This window comes from Ipomoea nil, unplaced genomic scaffold, assembly GCF_001879475.1.
Source record: "Ipomoea nil cultivar Tokyo-kokei standard unplaced genomic scaffold, Asagao_1.1 scaffold0805, whole genome shotgun sequence".
NCBI classification, from domain to species: domain Eukaryota; kingdom Viridiplantae; phylum Streptophyta; class Magnoliopsida; order Solanales; family Convolvulaceae; genus Ipomoea; species Ipomoea nil.
The window spans coordinates 970,688-992,769 of NW_017617233.1; positions in this window are offsets into that span (position 1 = coordinate 970,688).

The following is a 22,082-nucleotide window of genomic DNA, read 5'->3' on the forward strand; positions in this document are numbered from 1 at the left end:
AGTGAGGGGTCTAATCCTCCGGACCGGCATTCGTTTAATCTAAACAATGCGTTCACGCCTGGGGAAGGCGGTGGCCCAACTTCCCCCCCCCCCCCCCCCCCCCCCCCCCCCCCCCGGCTTGTAATAATCCATGAAGATCGTATCATGGAACTGTAGGGGTGTGGGGAATGGTAAAGTGAGGAGACATGTTAAACAGCTCCTTCGCTCAACTAGACCCGACGCCTTATGCCTCCTAGAGATACGAACTAGTAAGGTTGAAGGCATGATTAATCTTGCCAACAGCCTGGGCCTCTCTAATCATTTTCTTGTTGAGCCTATCGGTTTTGCAGGAGGGCTGCTTCTTTTATGGAATCACGGGAGTGTGAATCTAGAAATCATGAGTCATTCATCCCAAGCTATCCATACAAAGGCAAAGCAGGAGTTAGGTGACTGTTTTATCACCTTCGCGTACGTCAGACCCAATCTCATAGCCAAGTCTAGGTTCTGGGATGAGTGCAGGACCGTTGGCAACACGCTCCAGGCACCTTGGATTCTGTTAGGGGATCTTAATGACATCGCCTCAGACGGGGAGCAATGGGGTAGTGACTCAATTTGTTCCTCGGCGGTTCAAAGGTTTGTTGATGCTCTAGATAGTTGCGGGTTGTTCGAGTTGGAAGCTGCTGGGAGTCGGTTCACCTGGTGTAGGCATGTTGGCAACCGCGTAGTTCAAATGCGCAAACTGGATAGGGTTCTTTGGAATATGAGTGCTCAATCTCGGTTTCCTGAGGGAAAGTCAATTTTCCTGCCTAGGCTCCATTCGGATCACCATCCGGTCCTTTTCCTTGATGTGGCGGGTAATCCACCGGACAGAGATACTCGTCCTTTTCGCTTCGAGGCAGCCTGGCTAGGAAGGGAAGATTACAAGAAGCTCTGGGAAGACACGGTCAAGTCTTTTGAGGGCGGTTTAGAGGTTTTTATCCCAGCCATCACAGAAAAAAGCAAATTGTGGAATAGGGAGGTGTTTGGGAACATCTTTCAAAGGAAAAAACAGCTAGAGGGGCGGATTCGCGGGGTCCAACAATCCCCCAACTTCGCAGTTTCAGGCAGCCTACAAGCCCTGGATAGGCGCCTTAACATGGAACTGAATACAGTGCTGGATCAGGAAGAAACCCTTTGGTTCCAGAAATCTAGAACTAGTTGGATCAAAGACGGCGACAGAAATACTCGTTTTTACCACAATTCGGCGGTCATCAAAAGGAATAGAAATCGTATCAGATTTCTTAAAATCAATGGTTCTTGGACGGCAGACCCCACAATTATATCCAGGCATATCACTGACTTTTTTTCGTCGTTGTTTTGCAGGTCCTCATTGATCGGAGGGTCGGAGATTGCACCAATAGGGAATAACCGAAAACTTTCTTCGGCCCAAGCTCGACGCCTCGTTAATACGGTGCCTATGGAAGAAGTTAGAAAAGCCGTGTTCGGTATGAAAAGGTTCGGTAGCCCGGGGCCGGATGGTATTCCAGCGGCCTTCTATCAACACTATTGGGATTCGGTGGGACCAACCCTAACGCAGATGGTTAATCAAGCGTTACACTCCGGGACGGTTCATAAATCCCTCTTGGTGGCCTTCATGTGCCTTATCCCCAAGAAAGAGGCTCCGGAGTCTGCAGCAGATTTCAGACCGATAACTTTACTGAACGTCGCCTTCAAAGTTATCTCCAAAGTGTTAGTCAACAGGATGCGACCCATCATGTGCAAGCTTATTGGCCCACATCAAAACAGCTTTCTGCCAGGCCGTTCCACCCTTGACAATATTTCTTAACGCAAGAGATCATTCACACTATGTATAAGAAGAAGGGGCGCAAGGGCCTTATGGCGGTAAAAGTGGATCTCCAGAAAGCCTATGACAGCGTAGATTGGGCGTTCTTGGAGGATACCCTCATGGGTTTTGGCTTCCCCAAGACCTTCATTGATCTTGTTCTTTACTATCTAAGGGAAAGCAGCATTTCCGTCCTTTAGAATGGGGGTACCCTTCCCCCCTTCGTGCCGGGGAGAGGTCTTCGTCAAGGAGACCCGCTTGCTCCTTATCTCTTTAATCTCGTTTTGGAACGTCTAGCTTACGACATTCAAAGAGAAGTGTCAAGAGGTAACTGGAAGCCCATATCCATCTCTCGGGGAGGCATCGGGATCTCTCACCTTTTCTTCGCTAATGATCTTATGTTATTTGGAGAGGCTACAGAACGCCAAGCAAAAGTCATGAGCGATTGCTTGGATAGGTTGAGCAGGGTGTCTGGCCTAAAGGTCAACCTAACCAAATCCCAGACGTTCTGTTCGCCTAACACGGGGTCGGGTTCCAAACAGAATATGGAAACAGTCATGGGTATCCCAGTCACCCCTCATCTCGGCTCCTACTTGGGCATCCCCCTCCTCCAAAAGCGGGTTTCGAGAGACATGTTTGGTTCTATTCTGAGCAAGATGAGACGGAAACTGGCCTCCTGGAAGGCTAACTCGCTGAGCATGGCGGGTAGAAGAGTCCTGGTTCAGTCCTCCCTCTCTACTATCCCGACCTATACCATGCAATCCTTATCCCTCCCGGTGAGTACCTGTAAAGACATCGATAGAATTTGCAGGAATTTCCTTTGGGGCCATGCAGAAGACACAAGAAAGATACATACGGTTAATTGGGCCACAATTTGCAAGTCCAAAGAAATGGGGGGCCTGGGGCTCAGATTAGCAAAAGACTTTAATCTAGCTTTCATGATGAAGTTGGCCTGGCAAATGACGAACTGTGCAGACAAAATATGGGTTCAAGCTCTCAGAGAAAAATACGTCAAAAGCCAAGATTTCCTGACGGTCCCCCCGCAAACCAACGCCTCATGGGGGTGGAAAGGGATTCTTAAGGGTCGGGACATCCTGAGAAAGGGCATCTGTTGGAAGGTGGGTACCGGAGAGTCGTTAAACGTTTGGAAGGATCCGTGGGTGGGGACAGTTCCTCTAGCAGACATACCTGGTGTATCTATTCCACCCTCGCTGCTCAACTTACAGGTTAACAACTTAATCAAGGAAGATAAGACGTGGGATCTTACTAAAGTGCAGGACTATCTCCCGGACAGCGTGACCAACTCCATTAGAGCCATACCGATTGCTTTAACGGAGAGTCCCCATGATGCTATATCTTGGCCTCACTCGGGAACAGGTTCTTTCACGTTAAAGTCTGGCTTTAATTTTATTGCAGGTCAAGAGACAATAGAAGAAGACCTCAGTTGGGTTTGGCACGTAAAGTGCACGGAGAAAGTAAAACTCTTCATTTGGAAAATCACTCAAAACGGGCTCCTCACGAACTCGGAGAGAAGCCGTCGTGGGTTGTCGACCGATGCAATCTGCCAGAGATGCGATGGTATTGACGAATCCTTGGACCACATTTTCAGGAGATGCGATTTTGCGTTGGACTGCTGGGCAAACTCCCAAGCTCCAGCCTCTTTCAACGCTACTGCTTTCACACCCCTTTCCCTTTGGATCAAGGACAATTGCGGCATGACGAGAAACGCTACGAATCAGGGAAGTTGGACCACGATTTTCCCCTACCTGCTCTGGTCTATTTGGAGAGCTAGGAACGATCTAATTTTTAACAATCGTATGGTGCAGGTTACTGAGACGGTGTTGCGAGCGAAAAAGGAGGCTAGTGAGGCCGAACGCCTTCTAATTAAACATGGAGGGATCATGCTTGGAAGGCAGCTTTGGATCAGCTGGAAAGCACCTTCAGAAGGGTGGTGCAAACTTAACACTGATGGGGCTAGGAAGGCGGCAACAGGTCTGGCTTCGGCCGGGGGCGTGCTGCGAGACCACGAGGGAGCTTGGTTGACCGGTTTCACCTCCAAGATTGGTATCACATCAAGCTTCATTGCTGAATTGTGGGGCCTCTGGGAAGGCCTCGAAATGGCAAGGAATTGGGGCGTGCATTGGCTCACGCTGGAAGTCGACTCGGAAGCTGTTCTTAATGCTGTCTCGGGTGACAATGAAAGCCGTCCGGAAGCCAACACCATAATTGGAGACTGCAAAGCCTTCATGAGGATGTTTAAACGTTGCCTCATCACCCACACACTCCGCGAAGGCAATCGGTGTGCGGATGCTCTGGCAAACTTGGGGCAAAATAGCAGTTGGGGAACAACGATCCTCGCCCTCCCGCCGGAGGAGATTCAATCCATCCTGAGTAGTGACGCTCACGGCGTTGCTATTAGAAGAATCTACTAATCCTTTCTGGGACACTTGTGTCCCTCTCTCTTACCAAAAAAAAAAAGAGTCTACCTTAATTGCAAGGTGGACTCTGATTCTAAACAACGTATAAATTATGTATTTTTAATATTGAAATTGTGAACTTCTAGAATATAAATTGTGTTTTAAGTAAAAAACACATAATACAATACAGTGTCATTAAATTTTAATATGTTAATATTATGTAACTGCAGTAACTGAAAGGAACTTGTGAATACAAAATAAAGTAATTAATTACATATATGTTAATACTGTGTCGTAGTATGCAAATTGTGATTTTAAAAAATAAATTATGAACATTTAGTATGTAAATTATGAACATTTGAATCCGAATCCACAGAATAATTTGGGTAGGATGTAGTTCCCATGAGAAACATGAACAAATACTATATATATTAGTTGGGTTGGGTCTATAATATTAAAGATTTGCAGTGGGCTTGGTTTTTTGTTTTGGTCCAAAACATCCAAGTATGCAATATATTTGTAATATATTTTTTTTATTTTATATTTACTTTAAATTTAGATTTGTAAAAATAATTGTTTTGTAATAATGTTTGTTTAATCATATTAAATAGGATTAAATTTCATTTATTTAAATAAAAATATGTAATAGCTTAAATTTAAATAAATATATCATATAATTTAATATTACGTTGTCAAGGACCTTGTAGTCTAGTGACACTAAGTTATTCTCCGGTATGGGAGGTTGTGGATACGAGCCTTAGTGGATGTGGTATTGACTCTTTGTGTTTCCGTAGGTTGAGAAAGTAGTTATGAACTTAGGTTAAAACGTTTTGATTTAATTTGAAATTTTTATTGATTGTTTTATTCAATTTATCATATTATAATTAATTTATATTTTAATTTGTTTACATGTTTATTTATTTATATTGCAATATGTACATACAATTTAATAACTTTAAATTAATGACGTGGTATAAATAAACCCTAAACCCTTATAATTATAATCACTAATTAATGATATGTATCCAAAACAGATGTACATACAATCTATATATATATAAAAGTAAAATCCTCCTAACAAATTTTCCCCCCAAAACTTTTGTAGTAAAACTTATTTGGTAAGTAATTGTCAAATGGAAATTAAATAAAATCTATTAATTGGTAATATTATATATGGTATTATATTCTATAATATAATATAATTGATAATATTATTGTTCAAGTATAATAAAAATATTATTGTTCAAGTATAAAATAAAATTAAAATAATAACAATAACAATAACAACAACAACAACAATAATAATAATAATAATCTATATATATATAAAAGTAAAATCCTCCTAACAAATTTTCCCCCCAAAACTTTTGTAGTAAAACTTATTTGGTAAGTAATTGTCAAATGGAAATTAAATAAAATCTATTAATTGGTAATATTATATATGGTATTATATTCTATAATATAATATAATTGATAATATTATTGTTCAAGTATAATAAAAATATTATTGTTCAAGTATAAAATAAAATTAAAATAATAACAATAACAATAACAACAACAACAACAACAACAACAACAACAACAACAACAACAACAACAACAACAACAACAACAATAATAATAATAATAATAATAATAATAATAATAATAATAATAATAATAATAATAATAATAATAATAATAATCATCATCTATCTATATATATATAAAAGTAAAATCCTCCTTCCAAATTTTTTCCCCAAAACTTAAGGATATTTGTGTAATATCTAAATTTAATTGATTAAAGAAATTATATACAAGAATTGTTTGGGATGAATACTCACGTAAGAATACTATTTTAAACCAATGCAAAACAAATTAATTATGGTAGTAATATTTTGCATTATATACAAGAATTGTTTGGGATGGATACTCACGTGTAAGAATGATATTTTAAACCAATGCAAAACAAATTAATTATGGTAATAATATTTTGCATTGGTATTTTAATAATATTCTTAAATGTATGAATACTCATGTAAGAATAATAACTTACAATCAAACCTAATAATTAATTATGGTACTAACATAACAATTTGCTATTTAAACCCTTCATTGTGCTTAACCCAAATCCCAAAGTTGTAAGCTTCCAACGTGCAGTGTTTCTGCCTTTGTACTCTCTTATTTACAACGATTCCCAATTCTCAATGGCGGCTGAACTTTACACCGAGATTGTTAGTACACAACTTCATCCTTGACTCCACTGGAATTCCATCAGGTTTAGAGTGCTCCGTGTCGTTCGTCTTCCAGAGACAAGAGGTAGTTCTGAAATCATAAACTCTATAGAGTGTGTAGTACATGATATAGAGATATTTTTTTTTACTATAATTTTAATCTTAATATTTTGTATTTTTAAAATTTTAGTTGATGCATATGATTTTTTTTTTTTTTTTCAATTTCAGGGGACTTTCTCTGAAGATGTGGTCTATTGCTTACTTACATTGTTTTGCTTACCAAAGAAGAAGAATCAAATAATGACGAGTCTGTTTAGAGATGAATAATGCGGAATATGTCAACAATTTAACCTATTAAAATCTTGCTTTTGTTATGTTATTCGTTATTGTTATTTGTCATTTTTTAATCTATACTTCATATATCCTTAATTTATTCTTATTTTAATTTATTTTCTTATTTTAATATATTCTTAATTCTTAATTTACTCCTATTGCACACTATGTTTTTATTTTGCGAATTAAGATCATCCTCTTACGATTTAACAATTTAATCAAATTTAATTTATATTTATATAGTTTATTTAATAATTTAAGAATACAATTTTAGGAATATAGTTTCGATTTTACCAATTTTAATTTATGTACCTTATAACTAATTGACTAATTTATTTCACTAATTTTATATACCTTATAACTAATTCACTAATTTTTCACTGCTTATATTAAAATAATTTACACAGAATTTTTTAACCAATTCATAAATGAGTCAAGTCAATACAAAAATATTTTAAATATGGTAATGAATATTCTAATTATAAGTATGTAGTACCAAATAATTTTAAATGAGTAAATTGATTTACAAATGTTTTAATTATGGAATAATTAATTATGCAAATACAAATTGTAGAAGAATATGCCAAAATATAGACTAATTAATTATGGAACTATTTATTACTTTAGTAATATTACACGCAATTTTTTACACATTTCATAAATACGTCAACTTTTTTTACATATTTTAAATTAGGTAATATATATTCTAATTATAAGTATGTAGTTTCGGATAATTTTAAATGAGTCAATTGAATAAAAAATATTTAGACTAGGGAATAATTAATCATGGTAATACAAAATGTAGAATAATATGCCAGAGTATATAGTAATTAATTATGGAAATATTAATTAGTTTAGTAATATTACACGGAATGCTTTCACCCAAATCATAAATTTGCATAAAATATATTTTAAATTAGGTAACATATATTCTAATTATAGGTATGTAGTACCAGAAAATTTTAAATGAGTCAATTGATTTAAAAATATTTAGATTATGGAATAATTAATTATGCTAATACAAATTGTAAAAGAATGTACCAGAATATACAGTAATTAATTTTGGAAATATTAATTAGTTTTAGTAATACTAGTATTTGCGCCCGTGCGATGCACGGAATAGATTTATTGTAATATATTAAGAATATTTGGATCGATATATAATTATTTAAATTAGAATATCAAATATTATATAGTGCGATGCATGGAATGTATTCGTTATAATATATGAATTGTAATTTGCTTCATATTCGATAGTGTAAATTTTAACGTTAAATTAAGGTTTGTATGAATGTTTCGGAATTGAATTAATTGGTCTCATTATTTTTATGTGTAGTAATTTAGCTATAAAAATTTTTGTAACGGAATATATACGTAATATGTAACAATTTTGTTATATTTGTGTAAGAAGAATACATAATATAACTTTTTTGAATTAGACATTGTTGAAAACCTCTTTGTAGACGACATTAGTACGTAGTAGTAACAGAAGTTTGTCCATCCTCGTCTAGAGCTAAAACCTTAAGGCCATCAGGATGAGTGATTCGGGAAAAAGCCACGTACAATTGACCATGATTAAAGACTGATTTTTTCAACAATAAGCCAATGTGAGTTAGTGTTTGACCTTGGCTTTTGTTGATAGTCATTGCATATGCTAGCATCAACGGGAATTGTTTACGCTGGAACTTGAACGACAATCTCGTATCAGAAGGGGTGAGAGACATTCGTTGTATAAGAACTTTGTTTCCTTGCTGCGTTCCATTAACTATTCTTGCTTCGACAATATGATCCGCTAATCTTGCAACGATGAGGCGTGTACCATTGTAAAGACCAAGAGAGTGGTCTATGTTTCGCAGTAACATAATAGGTGCACCAACCTTTATTGTCAATGAATGATTAGGAAGTCCAGACAATCTCAATCTATTTAAAAATTCAGGAGTGTGTACTTGTGAGAGATTATCACCATCTATATGATTCTGCCTTACAAAAAGAGTCACAGTTTAAATACGTTCGACCTTTTGCAGTGTTCATGTCACACATATACTGATTAATTTGATCAACACCATCAAAAGTCGGTGAGAGGATCGCTTGTCCTTCTAGGTGCGACTCTTCTAGCATTCTATACTTCTCACAATTACAATGGTTTAATTATTCACATAATTTGTTAACTATTTTTCATTTTCAAGTACATATTGACTTTAATTTGGGGTAACAATTCATTAGATATATTAGTTAATTTCCATATAAAATTTTGTTACTAATTAAACTTTATTAATTGTTTTACGAATTAATTAATATTCTTTATTAGTTTAGGCGAAAAATTTGAAGAGGATAATTTTTCTTTTATTTATAGTATAGATTGGTGTAAATAATAATTAATAAATTATTATTTTCTTATAAAATTACGCAAAATTTCAAAAGAGTTCTCCCATTTATTACACAAAATTTGTTTCCATTATTCTCACAATTATTATGGTTACTTATTCTTAGAATTTGGTAACCATTTTCCATTTTTAAGTACATATTCTGGGATGGCAAGGGGGCGAGGCGGGCGGGGAGTATACTCCTCATCCCCGTCCCTGCGACCCCGTTCCCATCCCCATCCCGTCCCCGTCCCCGGCGGGGAATTGAAAATATTCGTCTCCACGGAGAATTAGGCGGGGACGGGGATTCTCAATTCTCCGTCAACTCCTAGTCAAAATGTTAAATAATTCAAAAATTTAATAATAAAAAATTTAAAATATAAGTCATAGTTTTAAAAATTAAAATACTAACTCTACGTGTGTGTGTAGTCGAGTTCAGGTGCGGCGGGGTCTTCTCGTGCGGCAGTGCGGCGTCACCAATAGTAAAGCAAATATACACCATCAATGTTAGAAAATGCACCAAAAAACACACACAAATTAGGTTTGCATCACCAAAAACACACCATTAGGTGTGAGTAAAAGCACCGTACAGTATTTGAAAATACATCATTAGGGGTGGTGAGTTATATGGTGTATTTTTTTTGTGTATTTTTGTATTTCATTATGTTGTGTTTCCCTTACACTGTTGGTGCCTTTCGTTAACACTGTTGGTGTATTCTGAAACTCCGCCACACCCCTGCACGGGAAAACCCCGCCACACTTGAAGCACACAGAGTCAAAGTATTAATAATCATTTACAATTTCTAAATGTATATGTTTAATTTTTTTAAATTAAAGTTCGTGTCTTGACCTGCTTCGATTTGAAATTTGATTTTGCTCGATTTGAAGATAAAAGGTAAAAAAAAAAAATCATCAATTTCATTATATAGATCTACGCAGTGAAATAGATGATTTTTTATTTTTTTTATTTTACCTTTTATCTCTTTATTACTTTTTTTTTTCAAATTAATTACTATTCTTATTAGCCTAATGAAGCACACAATTAGGCTAATTTTCTTAGTGGATGTGTTGTTGACTCTGTGTGCTTCATTAGGTTGAGAAAGTATTAATAATCATTTTCTTTTTCAATTAGCCTAATTTTCATGTCATTTGTATTCTTAGTCAAATATTTTTTTTAATACATATCAATTAATTTATACTATAATTATTAATATAATTGTTGTTATATATTTAGAAGGGTTCCATGTCATTTTTAATCAAGTATTAATTATCATTTTTTTTTTCAATTGACCTAATTTGCATGTCATTTTTTATTCTCAGACAATAATTTTTTTTAATACATATTAATTAGTTAATTAATATTAATAATTTTTAATATTTCCAATAAATTTTTAATAACAGATAGGTTTTCGAATTTACATATACTATAGTTAATCCATTTTCTTTTCGACATGGTTAATATGAGAATCCTTTTTTCTTAAAATATTATACCACAATTTATACATTTCGTGCTATCTTCAATCTCAGTCAAGTATTTTCCCAATTAACAAATTCTTTTTCCAGTTTAGTTATATTATTGTTTGGACGGTCTGACCATTTTCTTTTTCATTTGAGTCAATTTGAGATCGTTTTTAATATTTAATCAAGTATTAATAATCATTTCATTTTTCAGTTGGTCTAATTTTCATGTCATTTTTATTCTCAGTCAAATATTTTTTTTATTACATATCAATTAATTTATACTATAATTATTAATATAATTACCGATATATATTCAGAATTTATATATTCCATGTCATTTTTAATCAAATATTAATTATCGTTTCCTTTTTCAATTGGTATAATTTGCATGCCATTTTTACTCTCAGTCAATGATTTTTTTAATACATATTAATTAGTGAATTATTAATAACTTTTATATATATATATATATATATATATATATATATATATTATTTCCAGTAATATATTTTGTGTCATTTTTAATCAAGTATTAATTATCATTTACTTTTGAAATTGATTTACTTTTTATAGCATTTTTATTCTTAGTCAATGATTCTTTTTAATACATATTAATTAGTTACTTATTAATAACAATTTTTTTAATATTTGAATGTTGAAGTGATTTTATAATACTAACAACTATTAGTGTAAATAAGTTTCATGTGTAAATACGATATGTAACCTTTTTTTAAAGTTTTGTTATGTAATAACTATATAGGAAATATTGCGATATTACAATTGAAAAAACACATACTATTATTTTATTGATTTTCAAAAACATACTATCAATTAAATAAGATTTGATATTTAAAATGAATAATTAGCTAAAATAATAAACTTGTAATACACCATATTAAAATAAAAATAAAAAATTATTACAAACATCTTAGTAAACTACATTAGTAGTTAAACTACAAAAGAAAATATATATTCTCATTTATCAGTAATTCCGAGTACACCAAGACTAATTAATGTATGTATATATTAATTGCGCAAGTTAGGTGTTGCCACATCCTTTACTAACATCCATGTTAATTTGTCCAATGTCTAAACTCATGACTCATCTGTATAATCTTCATCACAATAAAATTAAAAAGAATATGATAGTTGTTAATTCATCACATGTCTAAACTAATAAATACAATCTTCATCACAATAAAATTAAAAAGAATATTATGATAAGTAATTAGATATGATACATCTACAATTCAATTTTTATTCATGAAATATTTTCACAAAATAAAAATAAAGTAATTAATAAATATAATATACAAACAACTTGTTATAGTGTTTACTTGAAATAGTTGTGAAATATTACATTTTTTTAAAATAAAACTACCAATAAAATATATTTTATTAAATTTATATACTACTTTTTCAATATATGCAATTGCATGTATATTATAATAAGAACTAAATATGAAACTTTTGATTTTCATTTACAGGATTGTATAGTAATTAACTACCAATGCAAAAAAATTTAAATCATATACATATGAAATATATTCAATTTATGCATATTTTAGAGGAGATTTAAATTCAATTAACTACAATATTTAAAATGAGTAACTACCATATTTAGATATGATATTTAAAATGTGTAATTAACTAAAATAATAAACTTTTAATAGAAAGTATTAAAATAAAAAATAAAAAGATAATTAAAAACATCCAGATTCTTCATTTTGCATTTCTGGTTTTTGTATCCACCAAGTTAAGATTCTGTAATACAATCAAAGTTGTCCTAGGGATTACTACCACCTCTAAATTTGAAAAATTCATCCTGCAAGTTTACATCTACAATGATTGGCGGTCATGGTTGAAACCCTTCAAGGTTGACAAAAGAGATAGAGACAAACATCCAAATAAAAAATAAAGTTAAAAAACAACATAAAATTAGATTCTAGTATAAAAGATAAATACCTTTTTCTCACCTTCAAAATGGATCAAATAGCGTAGTAATTCTCTATGGTACTACACAACAAAGGAATAATCCTTATTCAGAGAGATTGAACAATGTTATTAATACATCAACAAACTAAGCCTAAAATTATGCAGGAAAGAAAATACAATATTAATATGAATATAAATATAAATATGAATCTTAAAAATGGTAGTTAATATAGACATGAAAAAAAAAACTAATACACATATTTACGATCTGCACTCTCATTAAGTTGTCATCCCTACAAACTTCAACCACCGCCCTCTGACATGAACTGCTGCAGCCATCTATCACTGAATCTTCTTCCACTACCGCCATAAAAATAACTACTAATTTAATCCAAAGCAATGCCAACTTCAGATTTGCAGAAAAATAAAATTAAAAAAAAAAAAAAAAAACCCAAAACCTTCCACACCGACAACGTCAAGATTGCTTCCGCAGTGTTGACTCCGCCGGAAATGCCAAAACTTCGCTCTGCCTGTTGGCTCGCCTCCTCCGCGTACGCTTTCTCCGCCATGGCACTGCTCCCTTACATCGTCCGTGATTTTGGCGACCGCAACGCATCCATTCACGCATCTAAACCCTCTGAATAAATAGATTGATTTCTAACCATAATATTATGCTATTATCACGGTGAGGTAGAATATTAATCTAACCATAATTAAATATTATTCTATATTTTCCTACATTTAAAAAGGAATGTTAGAGGCCAATTGTATGGAATATTCTTCTAGTCTTTATTGTTCTAGTATTTTCTATTACCATCGACAATTAAAAGGACTACAATAATATATAATTTCCATAATTATATTACCATAATGTTTGTTATTCTGACGGAATATTCCATACAATTAATTAAAAGGACTACACTAATATATATTTTTCATAATTAATTAGTTTATATTACCATAATGTTTGTTATATTTACATGGAATATTATGAACTATATATAGACTAATTATATATACACGGATATTACAGAAATGCCCCTAAATTTTGAGGGAAGGAGAAATTTGGCTAAGAGGATTTTACATTTTAATTATATATAGATATAGATATATATATAAATTAGCAGTTGATTAGTTTTATATAAATTCTGTGTAATTTATATATGCATTATGCATAATTTTTGTTATTTATTTTACTTTAACGTTGTGTTAAAAAAGAATATTCCATAATATATTAATATATGCACTATGCAGTATGATAGGTATAATTAATTAGTGACCAACGAACGTTGGTGAAGAACATTTCATAATCAATATTCTAAGAATATTTCATAATTAATTAGTTTATATTACCATAATATTCGCATTCAAAAAATATTACCATAATATTCTTTCTATAATTAATTAATACATTGATATTACTTAAATGACCCTAAGTTTTGGGGGGAAAACTTGGTTAGGAGGATTTTACTTTTATATATATATAGATTACACAGAATGCTTTGACCCAATTCATAAATGAGTCAATTAAATAAAAAATATTTTATGAATCAAAAAAATAAAAAATAAAAAATATTTTAAATTAGGTAATATATATTCTAATTATAAGTATGTAGTTTCGGATAATTTAAAATTACTCAATTGAATACAAAAAATATTAAGATTATTCAATATTTAATATAGACTAATTAATTTTGGAAATTGATATACGCTAATATTACACATAATGTTTCCATCCAATTCATAAATGAGTCAATTCAATAAAAAAATATTTTAAATATGGCAATAACTATTCTAATTATAAGTATATGTAGTACCGAATAATTTTAAATGAGTCAATTGAATAACAAATAATTACACTCTGGAATAAATTAATTATGGTAATACAAAATGTAGAAGAATTGAATCAGGCACAATATATACTATTTAATTATGGACATATTATTATGGTAATATTAAACGAAATTTTTGGAACCAATTTATTAATTAGTCAATTGAATAAAAAACACTTCTTTTATCGCACATTTTTACACAAACATAAGTTGAAAAATTAGAGATGAATATTGATATCACCTTAATGCAATAAATTGAATAATATAAAACAAGAAGTTTATGCAGTTTATACATGAAACAAAAAGGATTTATATTGTTACCATTGTTGCTATACCCCAATATCCAACATTCCAACATGAACTTGACTTACACAAGGAAAACACACATGGGGTATGAAACTTTTTAGATATGCGAAAATAGATTCACGCACTTAGAGTAATAAGACCTGCAAAAACGAGTCGTTCAATACAAATTGTATATATCTCTATTAATATGATGTTTTCATACAATACATTAATATGTATATTTTTCCAAAAAAAAAAAAAAAAAAAACATTAATATGTATATGATTGTACAATACATTGAATATTAATAATTGACCGAAAATACAAAATGATCAATAATTGATTAAAATGGAAAAGAAAATGGTCAGATCATTGTATTTTAATTTTTCACAATAATATTACACAGTATAATACATCAAATCATAATTATATCATAACTCTTTCACAATTTAAACAATGGAAAGGAAATATTTCAATAATAATATTCTACATCTTCAATTAAAGATAAATTAAAAATGAAAAGGAAATATTTCAATCATAATATTTTACATCATCAATAGTAAATGCATATTTTAAACAATAGTAACGGTAAATTTAAAATGCAACGAAAATTTAAAATGAAACGCAAATATTTCAATAATAATATTCTACATCATTAATTAAAAATGGAATAAAAATTGGGGAAAAATATCATTGCGTCTGATATTCTAATTGGCTAATTGACTGAATAAAAAAAAAGAATAATTGTCTGAAAATGAATATGATATTACTAATTGACTGAAAATGTAAAAGGAAATGAATATTAATAGTTGACTGCAAATAAAAAATGATCCATAATTGACTAATTTGAAAAAATAAATGGTTAGATCATTGCATTTAATTAAAAATAGAACAGAAAATAAAATTGGACGAAAATATTTAAATAATAATATTCTACATCATAAATAGTAAATGCATATTTTGAATAATAGTAAAGGTAAATTAAAAATGGAATGAAAATATTTCAATATTGATATTATAAATCATCAATTAAAAATGGAACGAAAAGTAGGTAAAAATATCACTGCATATGATATTCTAATTGACTAAAAAAAAGAATAATTAGTTGAAAATGAATCTGATATTACTAATTGACTTAAAATATAAAAGGATCGCTAATTGACTAATATTCTACAACTATATATTTTCACCCCGGTCACCCATCCTGGTGGACTGAAGGTGTTAGCTCTAGACGTTGATGGACAAGACTGTGTTGCTACTACCAATGTAGTCTACAAAGAGGTTTCAATAATGTGTAAATACAATCATTGATATTATGTTTTTTTTTAAATGATAAAATTGCTATATATCTAGAAAAAAAAACGGAAATAAATTATGCGTAATATATGGGAAAATCCATTTGAAATTCTATGTAATTTTATAAAGAAATAATAATTTATTAAATATACCTTCAAAAAATAATAATTTATTAAATATTATTTACACCAATCTATATCTATACTATTAATAAAAGTAAAATCTTTAATTAAAATGTCTTTCACCCTTTTGATACGAGATTGCCCTTCAAGTTCTAACGAAAACAATTCATGTTGATGCTCGCATATGCCATGACTATCAACAAAAGTCAGGTTCAAACACTAACTCACGTTGAGTTATTACTGAAAAAATCAGTCTTTAATCACGGTTAATTGTATGTGACTTTTTCCCGAGTCACCCATCCTGATGGTTTGATGGTTTTAACTCTAGACGGGGATGGATAAAATTCCGTTACTACTACCAATGTCGTCTACAAAAAGATTTTCAATAATGTATAATTCAAGCCATTGATATTATGTTTTTTTTATATACAAAGATGACAAAATTGCTATATATTTACATAGAAAATATATCTTCCGTATAAATAATTTCTATAACTGAGTTACTAGACAACGAGCTAATTAGCCCAATTAATACAAATTCTAAACACTGATATATAAAATCTCTAAAGTTGCAGCACCGAATGCGTATATCTACACGTTAGCTATTAATTGGACAATTATTTACTCGAATTCAAGTATTGATAACATCATAAAACATAATCGGTGCAACTCAATTCTTCAATTATATTATATAATATTCGATGTTATAATTTATACAATTGTATATCGATCTAAATATTTTTAAAATATTATAACAAATTCATTCCGTGCAACGCACTGTACGACATTTATTCGAAATATGCAGAAATAGCAGCTGGTGGACTAGAGTCCGAATACATAACAGTTGTCTGAGTAAAGGCAAAAGATGCTAAAGTATGAGCTAAATAATTCTCTAATCTAGGAACATAACGAATTAAACAATTCTCAAAAGTCAACATACTAGTCCTGCAGCTATCAATGGTGTAGCCCAAGTAAGACCGTGATGATCGAGTCGAAGATGATAGATATTGTTGTAGTACTAAACAATCCGTGAAGAGCTGGATAGAGTTTATACGGCGATCCCTCAACCATGACAAAACTTCTTTGCACGCTAGAGCCTCTGCCATTAGAGGTGTAAAACAATCTGACATAGGGGTGGTCATTGCAGAAATATATCCTCCTTGCGTATCTAGAATAATAGCACCCGTCGCCGCCTTGTTCGTTTGTGGGTTGTATGCCGCGTCGAAGTAGCACATGAGAGGCTCCACGTCTATAATGTAATAATGGGAGAACTCGCGTCGAAATATATAACTTTAATGTTGATTTGGGTTGTCTAAGTGAGACGAAGAAATCGTTACATTATATGCTCAAAATATATAAGGGAAAATGACACTTTTTCCCCCTTTGTTATATATTTATAGCACTTTTTCCTCCTAAATTATTTAAGTGGCAGTTTTTTCCCCTGATATATTAAATAGACATATTTACCCTTAAAATAAATATTTCATTTATTTTTCTTCTCCAACAAATTATAACCACGATTTGAAAAAATAAAATACATTAAGTGTTGAATTTAGAATATTTTAAAAATAAAAAAATAAAATTTTAAAAGAAAGTTTGAACCAACCGTTCAAATTGGATCCAAAATCGTGAACCGACGGTTCAAAATAAAACTCAAACCGCGATTATATATACTTATATGTGAGAGTCAATATAAATGCGGAAAAAAACATACACTATTTGCAAATATTATAATTATAATTTAAGCTATTGCTAGTAGTTGTTCCGATTTGAACCTCCGGTTCACGGTTCATGATCCATTTTTTTCCAGTTCACGATTTTAATAAACGGAAACCCAAATATTGGGTTATGTTATGAATCATAACCGAAATTTTTTAATTTGATTGCTATAGTGTTTGGTTCAGTTCGAATCGAACCGTGGTCATCCCTACGTATAAGCAATAATTTGTTGAAGAAGAGAAATAAATAAAACATTTGTTTTAAGGGTAGAAATGTCCATTTAATATTATTAGGGGGAAAAACTGCCACTTCTATAATAATTGAGGGGGCAAATGTGAATGCATGAATAACACAGGGGAAAAAAGTGCTATAAGCATATAACACAGAGGGAAAAAGTGCCATTTTCCCAATATATAATGAATGAACGAAAAATTAATTTTTAAAGTAAACTTATTTAAATTATAAAATGGAGTTGAGAAGATTTAGAAGAAGTCTTTAATTTGTCGTCCCACATTAGAAATGAAAATCTATTTGCACTAGAATATATATATATATATATATATATATATATATATATATATATAGAAAATGCATATATATACACACACACACAAAATTTTCTTTAAGAATAATCTTGAATTGTAAAACATAATTTTTTTTGAAAGTAAAATAACATTAGATTAAATCTGAGAGAGAGCATTACAAATAAAAGGAGGGAAAGAAGACCACTTCGAACGTTCAGACTTTGAAACGGATTCCCTAATTAAGAGATGAGTTGTCCGATTTGCAGAACATTTAACAAAAGAGATAAAACTATGAGCAAAAGTACTCAAGGAATATTTTACATTCAATAAAAGTACATCAGACAAGGGGACGAATGATAAAGAAGATAGACTCTAAATCTTTTACAAATAATCTCTCTCATGCTAAGAAAAGTGTCATTTATACAAATAAAATTTTAAGAAAAATGTGACACTCAAATTTGGACCCATAACCCCTTTATTTCTATGGTTATTTTCCAAAACTATTTTGATAATATTCCAACAATAACCATGTTCCTGGTTATTATGAACAACAAAATGAGAACATCTACCAGCATATATAAAAATTGTTTTAAAACAACATAGTTTTTTAAGTAATTAAGTATATATTTGACCAACCTACATTTAAAAACTATGACGATTAAATTAAATATAAATGAGGTAAACATTTTCATTTTTATATTGTTTTATAGTATTAAATCATTAATATGATCCATGCTTATCGGATCGTTTACTATAAACAATACAAGGTTAAATGGATGGATGATATATCTTCCTACTTCCTATAATAATAGTAATAATAAAGAAAAATATCAAATAAGCCCTCAAACTTTACACGAAAGTGCAATTAGTTCCCTAAATTTTAAAAAAGTGTAATTAAACACTTCAACTAACTATTTTAATGCAATGAAACCCTAAAATTGATTAATGACCTACAACAGCAGGTTACTTACAGGTCATTCAGATTCTGGAGATCGATGGCTTCATCGGAGCAAAACGCAGCCACATTTGGGTCGCCTCTCGTCAGAGAAGGCGACCAAACCCAGAGAGGGCAACCACAATGGTCGCGTTCTTCAAAAAGGGTCGTCGGTCGCCTTTTTTCTTCGATTATTATCGTTAATGGCAGTTCACGGCGGTCAGGTTACCGGTAAATTAGGTTTATTTGATCCAATTCACTAAGTTGAAGTGTTTAATTGCACTTTTATAAGTTTAGGGAGCTAATTGCACTTTCGTGTAAAGTTGGAAGGTTTATTCGACCATTTTCCATAATAATAATAATAATAACAATAACAATAAAAAACATATAATGTGTTGCACCTACCTTATTTATTTATGTATCATGTTACATACACTTTTTTTTTTTTTTGATAACATGTTATTTAATAACATATAATGTGTTGCACCTACCTTATTTATTTATGTATCATGTTACATACACTTTTTTTTTTTTTTTTGATAACATGTTACATACACTTACTTTTATAACATATTTCTCTTCAATTCGTGAAATCTCAACATGAAGAGCAGTTAAGGGTAATTCATTAATTCATTAATTGTTTATTATTTTAGTACGTTGTTGGTGGACTTTCACGTTCGGATATTTGATTTTACGAGGAGGATAATATTATTATTGGTAGATATAAATAATCTAACTATACTCAGTAATAGTATACGAGAAATTTGATCTTGTAAAAGCGGATGTGACATCAGTTGTTTTAATCTCCGGTCACAGTTGATATTCTCGTTGTATTGCCTCTTGAACGGTAGATCGTGACCGTTAGCCATAGTTTACCTCATAAGTCATACTTGAGTCAGATCCCTAGATGGTGTATTGGTATCTACTGAGCAGTATGAGTACCGTAATTGAATGTGCTATCTAATCTATATAATCTTGTATTTCATCAATCCAAATGTTTATATTAGGCATAGAGTCGGGCTGAACAACAACTCCTAGTTATTCAGTCCAACCAGACCACTCAATAAGCATAGTCAACTTGCACCACTTAATTAAGGCCCTAATATATAATATATAATATATATTATTAGGAAAAATCTTACAATTATTTCTTATAAAATTTTACTACCGGAAGGTGGTACTCGTGATCATCTAGATATGAGAATGATTTTTCATTCACTTGTCACAAACGATATATAATACGGATTTGACCGAAAAAATGTTTACAAAAAAATTGAACTCGTGATCATCCAGGTACGTACAACAATCATGTCTCGAAAGAAGTATGTACTAAGTAAACCATATTCATGTGTAGTAGCTCCTAAACCACGCACACAAAAAACCCTGACGAACTTGATAGAAAGGATATTCCTAAGAATTTAATCCACAAATCATATATCTAAAGTACACCACACTATGAAAAATCAACTAAAAAAATATTAATAAAAATTAAATCTATAACATTTTTTAGAATCACACCCTACCCACTGGACCACAAAGCAGTATCCTTTTGACAAACACTTGCCGTGAAACATATCTTTGGCAGTGTTGGAGTCGGTAAATAGTCAAATTTCTCCTAAACATAGTTGTTAAAACAGCGCACGTCACACATATATTAGAATATACGTCTTTTCAATTTTCACGTCTTACCTTCATATTTTAATTAACTAATACTCCGTAATAATAATAATAATAATAATAATAATAATAATAATAATAATAATAATAATAATAATAATAATAATAATTAAATAATAATTTATTATTATTATTATTGGTAGGGAATACCCCCACCGACATGCCATGTGTTTTATTATTGTTTATGCAGGATCGCAGGACGGGTATTCCTGAAGGAACCCGGTCGGACCCGTCCGGTGCATCTTCCGACCGATATCTTCAACACCCTATCGATGACCCTTGGATGAGAGAGCTGAGAAGAAGCACGTGGCAACGTTACGCGCTGACAGGCAGGGCTTGCGGGGTGGAGACACGTGGTTGCTACGTGGGTTACATGCCGGCCGGCCGGAATTGTGTCTCCGGCCTAGCGGCTATAAATACCTGCGGCGGCAACATTGTGAGGGACTTTTGGAACGATCGATAGGTTAATTACAGAACAGCCCGACCGCAGTCAGTCGGCCCTGGGAATAGCCATTTTAGATTGTATTAGATCTTTTACCCGATCACTAAAGACTTTACTTGCTTTTGACTTGATCGTGTTGACTTCTTTGACCGCATTACGTGAAATTTACACTATCAATTATTATTATTATTATTATTATTATTATTATTATTATTATTATTATTATTATTATTATCATTATTATTATTATTATTATTATTATTATTATTATTATTATTATTATGCTACTCCGTACTAAATTATTTAGGACCAAAAAAAAACATTAAGGGTGTGTTTGAAAACTAAGGAGATGAGTTCTAAAAAATTAATAATCTTTAGAAAATATTATTAAACATTTTAATTATTTTGTTTAGAATATAACAACATTAATAATAATAATAATAATAATAATAATAATAATAATAATAATAACAACAACAATAATAATAAGTTGTGGTGGTGGAGAAAGTGGTGGTGGTAGTGGTAGTGATAGTGGCGGCGACAATGGTCCATGGTAGTGATAGTGGTAATGATAGTGGTGACAACGGCAATAGTGATAGTGTTGGTGTGGAAAGTGGGGAAGTCATTTTCAAGAAAATGTGAGTATTTTTCTTTGACCAAATACTCATTTTTCCTTGAGTCACATTTTCCACTATATTTACCAAATACTAGAAATCCAAAAAATAATT